The following is an 11,987-nucleotide window of genomic DNA, read 5'->3' as shown; positions in this document are numbered from 1 at the left end:
TACTTTTGAATTCGTTCGGATTGTTAATAACAAATTTCATAAGTGAATATATATATATTGTGAGGCTACAGTGAAGATTTATAGCTCTTTAAACAAGTGTCTGCAGGATGCTCTTGGATGAGCTCCAGCAATTTTTCTGATTACACGCTTTTGTGCAATGAACACTCTTTCACTCAATGATGAGTTACCCCAGAATATGATGCCATACGAAAGCAGAGAATGATAATAGGCGTGGTAAGCTAATTTACTCAGATGTATATCGCCAAAATTTGCAATGACCCTGATAGCATAAGTAGCTGAACTCAAACTTTTCAGCAGATCCTCAGTGTGTTTTTTCCATTTCAACCCCTCATCAATGCATACACCTAGAAATTTTGAATATTCTACCTTAGCTACCAATTTCTGATGGAAGTCTATATTTATTAATGGGGTCATTCCATTTGTTGTGTGGAACTGTATATACTGTGTTTTGTCAAAGTTTAATGAGAGCCCATTTGCAGAGAACCACTTAATGATTTTCTGAAAAACATCGTTTACAATTTCACCAGTTAATTCCTGTCTGTCTGGTGTGATAGATATACTTGTATCATCGGCAAAAAGTACCAGCTTTGCATCTTCGTGAATATTGAATGGCAAGTCATTAATATATATTAAGAACAGCAGAGGACCCAAGACCGAACCTTGCGGCACCCCATTCTTGATTGTTCCCCAATTTGAGAAATCACCAGTTTGTTTGCATATTATGCATTCATTGCAAGCAATATTCCTCTTCACAAAATTACAAACGCTATCCTCAAACGCTTCCTGCGCAAATATTGCTTAAATCAAAATATACCAAATGAATCAACATTGCATAAAAATTAATTACTGACAATTTACTTAAATGTACTGGAAGAAACACGCAAAGAACTCAAGGACAGCATTATCTGGATTTCACTTGACAAAACAAGAGACACTTGTGGCCATTACACTGCCAGTTTAATTGTTTGTGCTTTAAAAGAAGAACCTCCTTCTTCCTATTTAGCAGCCTGCAAAGAACTTCAAAAAGTAAATCATTCTACGATGGCCAGTTTTGTGAATGAAGGTATTGGAAAAAACATTTCCAGAATCTTCTGCAGGTGAAAGGGTGTGTTTATTTCGGATACTGCTTCCCATATCATTGAAGCAGGAAAAGCCCTCCGAATATTTTATCTCAATTTGATCCATGTGATGTGCTTTGTTCATGGAGTACATCGCCTTGCTGAAGAAGTACGTTCCACGTTTGTCAATGTAAATAAACTGATTTCATCCACAAAGAAAGTGCTTCTAAAGGCTCGTGCTCGCATCAAGACCTACATAGAAAAACTACCAAATGTGCCTTTACCTCCTGAACCAGTGGTAACTCGTTGGGTTACGTGGGTCGAAGCTGCGTTGTTTTACAATGAGCATTCCGAGGCCATTAGAGGGGTAGTAAACGACTTCGATAGTGCAGAGGCTTTGGCACTTTGTCAGTGCAAGGAAGCTTTTAATGATTCCGGTATTAAAAAAGTCATTGCTCAATTTTTCCCATATACCTGCAAATATTAAAAAGCTTGAAACTCAAGGCTTGGCGCTGAATGAATCTATTCACTTAATGAATAAAATTATTCTAGTGAACTCCTCAATGCCAGAGGTATTCCCAAGAAACTTAAAAAAAATTTGAAAACATTTTAAACAATAACCCAGACTTTGAACCCTTACGCAAAATTGATGGTTCTATTAGTGGGATGGGTGAACTTCCACCAGACACAATAATAGCCAACATAGCACCCAAATTCAAATACTCCCCAGTTACCTCAGTTGATGTACAACGGTCATTTTCTGCTTATAAAAATGTTTTGAGCGATCGATGATACAATCTTATTAGCGAACATTTGTAACAGTACTTGGTCGTTTTTGTTTACAATAGTAGAAAATGTAACATAAATTGTAAATGAAGCTTTGGCCCAATAGTATTAATTAAAAGTCAATTCTATTTAAAAGGTTCATGATTGTATATTGTTTTTTAAACAAAATATTACGAAGTGCGCTATATCTCGAAGCCGGTCTTGTAGATATCGATTGTTTCGCTGCGTCTCACTAGCATTGCATCCGCTTGTTATCGACACAACAATAGCACAGAAGGAACAATTCTTGAAACACGCTATGCATCCCCATTTTGCAAATTTTTAGAAAATAACCCCAGAAAGTCCCTCCTCCTAACATCTAAATGTTCCGATTTTGCCGGCCCTGGTGGCCGAGCGGTTCTAGGTGCTTCAGTCCAGAACCGCGCGACTGCTACGGTCGCAGGTTCGAATCCTACCTCGGGCATGGATGTGTGTGATGTCCTTAGGTTAGTTGGGTTTAAGTAGTTCTAAGTTGATGGGACTGATGACCTCAGCTGTTAAGTCCCATAGTGCTCAGAGCCATTTGAACCATTTTTTGTTGTGATATTTCGCGTGGCCGGCGCTCTTCCTCGTAACTGATATGCACGGGTTCGACTTTGAGATATAATGCACGCAGTAACTACCACGTTTTTTTATTATTTGATCTTGTATGTTTCGACACTTCTCATGCATTTTAAGCATTTTTCATGAATATTTGGATGTATATTTTAAGGTTTTATGATGCTTGTAATCCGGTCTCTAGTCATAAGCGTACGAAAATCATGTCCGTTGCAAGGGTCAAGGCGTGGCAGAAGCGGTTCAAGGAAGGACAGAGCAAGGACTGGAACGTCACACCGCATTATCGATGCCATTGTCTTGCGAGAGGATGTCCTCATTATTGAAGACCGGCAAGTTGCGGTGGCAGTCATTGCCCCGACTTCGGACTGAGCGTCGGAATTGCAGAGGACAGGCGGTGCTCTCGGTACATTTGTGCCATTGTTCGATGAATTTCCATTCCCTGCATACCTTCCGCTATGAAGAGGCACACGAGATCCCTTTTTATACTTTTGAAGCCTCCATTTCTGCAAGAATTACTGAGTCCACTGGACGGTCGAAGCCTGAGCGTGCTCGCTTTGTCGTCAGGTGGGTAAGCGTTATGTTCCTCTAGTGACGATTTTGGGGCCCCAGCGCTCTTATAGGGACCACACCTTCTTCCATGGTCAATGGCATTACGATACCTTCAGCGGATTTCGTTTTACAACATCCAGCACGTTTCTTTTTGAAAGCATCTTGTAGCAATTTGTGTAGTTGTAACGGTGAGCACCAGCTGACGCCAGCGCTCTCCTCCTGTGTTCTGGTTTTAGAACTGAACATAGACCGTTTCGTCCCAAACCGATCATAACAGTCAAATAAAAATGTAGCAGCTTTGTTCATAGAACTTGTGAATATCATTCACGCAGCGTCACCGCAGTTGGTCCTTCTCGCCACCACAAACGTGTTTAAGACACTCTGTTGAAGTCTTGGTCTATAGCTACACAGCGCTAGGTAGAAATGTGAAGTGTGTTATGCGGGATGCCGCCACGCTTCCCCTAATAATATTAGTTCTATTGTCGTGCTGCCAACGGCCTTGCGGCAGCGGCAACACCGGTTCCCGCCAGATCACCGATGTTAAGCGCTGTAGGGCTTGGCTAGCACTTGCATGGTTCACCATCCGGGTATGCCGAGTGCTGTTGGCAAAAGGGGGCACTCCGCCCTTGTGAGGCAAATTGAGTAGGTACTTGACTAAGAAGTAGCGTCATTGAGCATGAAAACTGACAACGGCCGGGAGAGCAGTGTGCTGACCACGTTACCCTCCGTATCCATAACCTATGATCCTATTGACACTTAAGGGCTGAGGATGACACGGCGAACGGGCGGTACTGTTGGTTCTTCAAAGCCTGTTCGGGCGGTGTTTATTTTCTATTTTTATTGTTGTGTTACTATTTTTGTACAGTGTATTAGATCCAGTAATAATAACTGTTATCGTTTACAATGATAATGTGTATGTGATCATAAATAGACATGTCAACAACATTATTGAGAAACTTCGGTAACATTACCGCATTGAACTATGCTTCTGGTGTAGAAACAAAGTACACTATGTGATCAAAATTATCTGGACACCCCCAAAAAACGGACGTTTTTCATATTAGCTGCATTGTGCTGCCACTTACTGCCAGCTACTCCATATCAGCGACCTCAGCAGTCATTAGACGTCGTGAGAGAGCAGAATGGGGTGATTAGGTGCCACTTGTGTCATACGTCTGTACGCGAGATTTCCACACTCCTAAACATCCCTAGGTCCATTGTTTCCGATGTGATATTGAAGTGCAAAAGTGAAGGGACACGTACAGCACAAAATCATTCAGGCCGACCTCGTCTGTTGACTGACAGATACCACCGACAGTTGAAGAGGATCGTAATGTGTAACAGGCAGACATCTATCCAGACCACCACACAGGAATTCCGAACTGCATCAGGATACGCTGCAAGTACTTAGGCGGGAAGTGAGAAAACTTTAGATTTCATGGTCGAGCGGCTGCTCATAAGCCACACATCATGCCGGTAAATGTCAAACGACTCCTCGCTTGGTGTAAGGGACGATTGAACAGTGGATAAACGTTGTGTGGAGTGACGAATCACGGTACACAAGTGGCGATCCGATGCCAGGGTGTGGGTATGGCGAATGCCCGGTGAACGTCATCTGCCAGCGTGTGTAGTGCCAACAGTAAAATTCGTAGGCGGCGGTGTTATGGTGTGGTCGTGTTTTTCAAGGAGAGGGCTTGCAACCCTTGTTGTTTTGTGTCGCACTATCACAGCACAGGCCTACATTGATGTTTTAAGCACCTTCTTGCTTCTCATTGTTGAAGAGCAATTCGGGGATGGCGAGCACCTGTTCATAAAGCACGCCCTTTGGCGGAGTGGTTACACGACAATATCATCACCGTAACGGACTGGCCTGCACAGAGTTCTGACCTTAATCCTATAGAACACCTTTGGGATATTTTGGAACGCCGACTCCGTGTCAGGCCTCACCGACCGACGTCGATACCTCTCCTGAGTGCAGCACTCCGTGAAGAATGGGCTGCCATTGCCCAAGAAACCTTCCAGCATCTGACTGAACGTATGTCTGCGAGAGTGGAAGCTGTCATCAAGGCTAAATGTAGGCCAACACCATATTGAATTCCAGGATTACCGATGGAGAGCGCCACGGACTTGTAAATCTGTTTCAGCCAGGTATCCGGATAGTTTTGATGACATAGTGTATCTGGCAACACGCCTCCGGTTGGATACCTACGAACGACTTATTGAATCACGTCACGCACAATAGCTGCTGTACTGCGGTTCAAAGGTGGACGATCGCGCTTTTAAGTAGGTCATCATAATGTTTTTGCACATCAGTGTGTAAGTTATGTGGAAGGTTACTTAGGAAGCTCGTGAGTCCTTTATGCGGATGATAATTTTATATATCCGTAGCAAAATCACGAAGCCACATTATTGTGCCATAATACAGGAGGATTTGAGGAAGGTCGTCACTAGGTGTAGTGACCGTCAGTTGACCCTTGACAGTCATCAGTTTTCTTCTGACTGGTGTGATGCGGTCCGCCTCGAATTCCTCTTCTTCGGCAACATTTTCATTTCAGAGTAGCACTTGTAGCCTGCGTCCTCAATTATTTGCTGGACGTATTCCAATCTCTGTCTCCCGCTACAGTTTTTGCCCTCTACAGTTTCCTCTAGAACCATGCAGGTTAATCTCTGATGCTTGTTTTTCATATGTTCCTCTCTTCGCCGATTCTATGAAGAACCTCCTCATTCCTTATCTTATCAGCCCACCTAGTTTTCAACATTCTTCTGTAGTACCACAACTCAAACGCTTCGGTTGCCTGCTGTTCTGGCTTTCCCACAGTCCACGATTGACTACCATACAGTTCTGTGCTGCAATTGTATATTCTCAGAAGTTTTTTCCTGAAGTTAAGGCCTATCTTTGAGACCAGATCTTGGTCAGGAGTGTCCTGTTTGGCTGTGCTAGTCTCCTGTTAACATCTCCCTTACTTCGTCCATCATGGCTTAGTTTTGCTTCCAACGTATCAGAATTCCTTGACTTTGTCTACTTCGTGACGCCCAATTTTTGTGTTAAGTTTCTCGCTAGTCTCATATCTCCTAGTTCTCATTACTTTTGTCTTTTTCCAGTTTACTGCCAATCCATATTCTATACTGTTCATTTTATTCAACAGATCCTGTAAGTCTTCTTCACTTTCACTGATGATACCTATGTTCTCAGCGGATTTTCCAGCCTGAATTTTAATCCTATTCTTGAACCTTTCTGTTATTTCCTTTATTGTTTCTTCGTTGCATGAATTGAACAGCAGGAGCCAGAAACTGTATCCCTGTCTTATATGTAACGTGATGCACATAAACTCACCCGCTTGGACAGCAGAGCATGCTAAAGCGCCACACCCAGCACAAGAAGGGACGCCAGGCCTGGATAAAATCCTGAAACAGCAGGAGCCAGAAACTGTATCCCTGTCTTATATGTAACGTGATGCGCATAAACTCACCCGCTTGGACAGCAGAGCATGCTAAAGCGCCACACCCAGGACAAGAAGGGACGCCAGGCCTGGATAAAATCCACCCGGCAGATTAACGGCGGTGGTCGGTGCCTCCGCCAGGCTGGATGTGGTTTTTAGGCGGTTTCCCATATCCCACTAGGTGAATATCGGGCTAATATTCCAGTTCCATTTCAGTTACACGATTCGCAAATACTTAAAAACTTTCACCGACATTCCCATTAATAACTCCACGCGTAGACACTCAAGGTACACATATTCCGTCACGTGGGGTAACAGTTTGGCGATAGGAAAGGGCATCCGACATCCCCTTGAATCAGTCAGGCCGAATCCGTTAATAACCATGCCTACCCTGCATCGTTGCGGGACAAAAGCACAAGCAAAAGAAGAGGTATAGCGCATCAGCAGGCGGAAGGACCCATAGTTGTTCGTTTGTACTATCTGCGATGAACAAGTGGAAACTGTAAACATAGAAAATTTTTAAGAATAGCCGTCGGAGGGAACTATAGGGCCGCGCGGGATTAGCCGAGCGGTCTAGGGCTCTACAGTCATGGACTGTGCGGCTGGTTTCCGCGGAGGTTCGAGTCCTCCCTCGGGCATGCGTGTGTGTGTTTGTCCTTAGGATAATTTAGGTTAACTAGTGTGTAAGCTTAGGGACTGATGACCTTAGCAGTTGGGTCCCATAAGATTTCACACACATTTGAACATTTTTGGAACTATAGTGAAACGGCCAAATAAAACTAGTTATAAGGAAAGCAGATGCCAGAGTGAAACTCATTGGAAGAATGTTATGGAGATGTACCTCATTCAAAAAAGAGGTTGCTTACAAAGCCCTCATTGAACCAAATTCTTGAACGCTGCTGATATGTCGGAAACTGTTAACAGGAGGAGATACGCAATAGCCAAAGGAATGCGGAGAGTTCTTCACAGGTTATTTTAGTATGCACGAGAGCGTCATGGAGATTTCAGCACACTCTAGTAGCAGATGTTGTGCATCATGGAGAAGTTTAGTGCTATAACTATTTGAGATTTCAAGAAAGCCGGCCGGAGTGGCCGAGTGGTTCTAGGCGCTACAGTCTGAAACCGCGCGACCGCTACGGTCGCAGGTTCGAATCCTACCTCGGGCATGGATATGTGTGATGTCCTTAGGTTAATTAGGTTTAAGTAGTTCTAAGTTCTGGGGGACTGATGACCTCAGAAGTTAAGTCCCATAGTTCTCAGAGCCATTTGAACCATTTCAAGAAAAGTCAGCCAACTTAATACCTCATCCCACATACAGGGTGTTCCAAAGTCTTTCCGACAAACGCTTAGGGGTGACAGATGACATCACGGGGAACAAATTTTGTTAGAGACAAAATGTTCCCTAAAGCTCCCTGGTGATGCGAGTCGTCTTTTACACTTGATTGCAGCAGGTAGGTGACAGAGCGTAGGCGCTCTGTGGCTTTCGTATGTAATGTGTGTTGCTTCTAAACCAGTCATCTATCCCTTGTGAAAGGTGATAATCCGAGCTTATAAAATATGTTTCTCTGCTAGAGGGACCCATTCTAGAGATTTCCTTGTTGAAAAATCAGTCTATGTATATACTGGGCTAGGAAGTATGGGCATGCAGCACAACACCTAATTAGTAGACCCCGCTAGTTCATTTTTATTCACGTAGTCTGGAGTTTACTGAATTCATCGCAGATGGAGGAATTTTAATGCAGAGGAACTAGAAACCAGTATTCTTCATTTGTTAATCCATTTCACGTGTTTCGGCGTTAGCTGAAATCAGAATCTGTATATAAAAAGTGGATACACATGTAATGCAAATGTATGGGGGTACTTAAGGCTAGCATATAGCAAACAGAAGTTACGTCAAACAATTACAGACAAGACGCTTGTAGCAAAATAGAACCATAGTCTACATGAAGCCTAGAAACACCCGAAATTTTACAAAAGATGCCTATCCTGGTTCACATAAAAAGCGGAGGATTGCATTGTTATATGGTTGACGTGCAACGAAATTGAACAAACTGACAAAATCCAGATTGTGAGTACAGAAAGGTACAACGGCAGGCCATAGTACGTCATGCTGCCAAACAGTGCCAGCCAAGAAGGACAACAACAATTAACTATTTATGAGTGTAAAATAAGTCGTCGCCGACACTGGATAATCAGTAGAGATGAAATGAAACTAATGCAGTGGCCTAAGAATTAAATTATTTTACCATATGGTACATGGATGGTCAATGTCTGAAACATTTGTGTAAAGAAAAACAAAGAAACTTCCTTATTACTAAACGGCTTACGTACAGTGAATAACCACAGAAATGTCAACTGTCAAATTATGATCATAATCATTATAAGGGAGAGAAGCACCGCGTCGTCAGGCCACAAGTGGCTCATCGGGACCATCCGACCGCCGTGTCATCCTCAATGAGGATGTGGATAGGAGGGGCGTGTGGTCAGCACACCGCTCTCCCGATCGTTACGATGGTTTTCTTTGACCGGAGCCGCTGCTGTTCGGTCGAGTAGCTCCTCAATTGGCATCACGAGGCTGAGGGCACCCCGAAAAATAGCAACAGCGCATGGCGGCCCAAATGGTTACCCATCACAGTGCCGGCCACACCCGACAGTGCTTAACTTCGGTGATCTCACGGGAACCGGTGTATCCACTGTGGCAAGGCCGTTGCCTAAGGGAGAGAAAAGACAAATATAATAGAGGGCATATTATGTGCAACATAGGTAGATGATATACAGCCATTCCTAGAAACTGATAATGTCATTTAAAATACAAATGGATAACAATATTAAAACATTAATGAAATTTGTTAAAACATAAATTAAATAAAAACAAAGTTAAAATTCACATGAGTGCATTGGTCACCTACTTTGTATTTGATTGTACCAAATCTATGGCACAACTTTCCTGCTAGTTCAGTGAAATTCCATTTTCATAGGTCCGGCGAATTCAATAAAACGACGCCTAACGTTACCGGGAAGCATCAGCGAACATTTTGTCTCTAACAGAAGATGTTCCCCATGGCGTGGTCTACCATCCTGTATATCTCGCGAGATTAGGTATATGGGAAAACCAGAGAAATTAGAGCTCATACGGTGCCTTACCAACACTCGTTTTTTCCATGTACTATCTGCGAAGGGAAAAATGCTACTGGTATCAGAAGTACCCTCCACCACACTCCGTAACGTGGCTTGCGGAGTACAGTTGTCGATGTAGATGTAGGTGAGAACAATTACACAATTGTCACTTGAAAATGTGTATCTACAGTGAACAGCGGACAAAATACGTTTGCTGTAGTAACTTCCAAGGGGGAGTGACTGCGTCGTACAGTTCGTGTGGTTGTACTCATCCCCGGGAGACACCATGTGCGCCGCCTCTAGCCTTAGTAATGTCTGGAGTTCGGCGAGGAACAGAATTCATAAATGTATTCAGGAATTCCTAGCCAACTGAAACCACTGTTTTTTGGATTCCGTAGAGTTAAGACATTGTGAGAATGTTGACTGCTACGCTTCAGCCCTTTCCCAAAGAGTCAGACATTTTACACTGTTCTGTCAGGGCATTGTGATCACCAACCTACTATCGTCCAGGCGGTAGCAGTGTCACATGGCGAAGAATGACTGCTAGCCAGACATATGCACGGGACATGTAATATCAGTGAGCGTGTTGTCCGTGTGTATAAAGGGAGGGCAGAGTTTGATGGCCCGGAGGCTCTGCACGAGCATTTCGGGAACTGCACGACTTGTCGGGTGTTCGAGTAGTGCTGTGGTGAGTGTCTGCAACAGGTGAAGAAACCAAGTTGACATCATATCCAGACTCGAGGGGTTGGGCGGCCACCCCTCATAACAGATGTCGGATGTCGTAGGGGCTTGGGAGACTGGTAAAACAGGACAAGCGGTGAACTGCGGCGGAACTAAAATCAGACTTTAATGCTGGGCAGAGTAAGAGGATGTCTGAACACACACTGCACCGAACACTCTTAATGATGGGCCTCCGCAGACGACGATCCATGCGTGTGCCAATGTTAACTGCACGAAGTTGGAAACTACAACTGAAAAGGGCACTTAACCATCGGCACTGGACGTTGGCACAGTGGCAAAGAGTTGCATGTTTTGATGAATCCCGATACCTTCTTCATGAAGCCGATGAGAGGGCGCGAATCCGTCGTTTTCCAGAGGAACAGTTCCTTACACGTCTACTGCGGGACGGAGAGTAACTGGGGGAGGTGGGGGGGAGGAGGCTCTATTGTGCTCTGGTGAACATTCTAGTGGGCGTCCATGGGTCCAGTGGAGCTCGTGCAAGGTTCCATGAGGGCCAAGGAGTATCGTACACTGGTTGTAGACCACGTACACCCCTTCATGACGATCATGTTTCCCGACGTCAGTGGTATTTTTCAGTAAGATAATGTGCCACGTCACAGGGCCAGGAAGGTAATGGAGATGTTAGAGGAACACAGTGGCGAGTTCCAGTTGATGCCCCCAACTCACAGATCTGATCCCGACTGAACACATCTGGGATTTGACTGAACGTGGCGTCAGAGCTCATCGCTCCCCTCCCCGTAATTTACGGGAATTAGGTGACTTCTGTGTGCAGATGTGCTGCCAACTTCCTCCAGTGACCTACTAAGGCCTCACTGCTTCCATGGCGCGAAGCTTCGCCGCTGTTATCCGTGACAAAGGCGGACATACCGGCTATTAGGCAGGTGGTCGTAATGTTCTGGGTGATCAGTGTGTAATACGGGATTAAGATCGGATGATTTAGTAGTCAGGTCTAGTTGCGACAGGGCGCCCTGAGTGTTCGTTAAAAAAGGAAAGTATACATTGAGCGCTTTTCAATACGGCTGTCGTCATCTTGGAAGATAGAAGAGTCCACATCATTCTCACCACGGCGAAGTACAAACCCAAAATACTGAAATAAACATCTTGTTTCAAGTTCACGGTAAACTGAATCAGTGTTTCCAATTTATGGTTCGAAAAGCATTCCCAAAATGTCACAGAAACTCCTCCGGCATGAAGTACCCTCTCCACACACTGCGGATTGAACGTCCTAGTAAATGATAGAGCGTACGCACAACTTCACTGTCACGACGTACTTCATCGGCAGAGGATCACACTAGCACCTGGTACCAGTTCTACACCATTTACAGCACTTCTAAGCGAGCAGTGTCTTACTTTGTCGAGTTCTGCCAAATTTTAAAACCATATATCTTAATTAAAGATGTAGCAACACGCAATCTTTGAAGTCCCGAACTTCATTGGTGGTTGAGGTTTGAATTTTAAATTTGATTCTTAATGGTATTTTTGAAACACAACTTTTGGTACTAGGAGCTCAAGTTTCAGACTTTAGTTTCTTTAGATACAATCACAATGCAATATTCAACAGTTCTATATATTCATTTCATGAGAAATGTCATTAATTTACTTTCAGTATTTTTCAAGCTTCAAACTTAAGTTTTTTTTAATTATCGGTACATAAATGTGGTAGTAAAATAGACAAAAT

General features: G+C 43.9%; 2 pseudogenes; one reads left to right on the top strand and one right to left on the bottom strand.

Moving 5' to 3' along the window:
• Positions 1 to 3,500: 3,500 nt before the first annotated feature.
• Positions 3,501 to 3,619, top strand: LOC124712727 (annotated as a pseudogene).
• A 5,426-nt stretch (positions 3,620 to 9,045) lies between these two features.
• Positions 9,046 to 9,163, bottom strand: LOC124712709 (annotated as a pseudogene).
• Positions 9,164 to 11,987: the final 2,824 nt, after the last annotated feature.

The sequence above is a fragment of the Schistocerca piceifrons genome, chromosome 8 (genome assembly GCF_021461385.2).
Source record: "Schistocerca piceifrons isolate TAMUIC-IGC-003096 chromosome 8, iqSchPice1.1, whole genome shotgun sequence".
NCBI classification, from domain to species: Eukaryota; Metazoa; Arthropoda; class Insecta; order Orthoptera; family Acrididae; genus Schistocerca; species Schistocerca piceifrons.
Note: the sequence above shows the minus strand (reverse complement) of the source record. Positions and strands in the feature narration are given on the sequence as shown.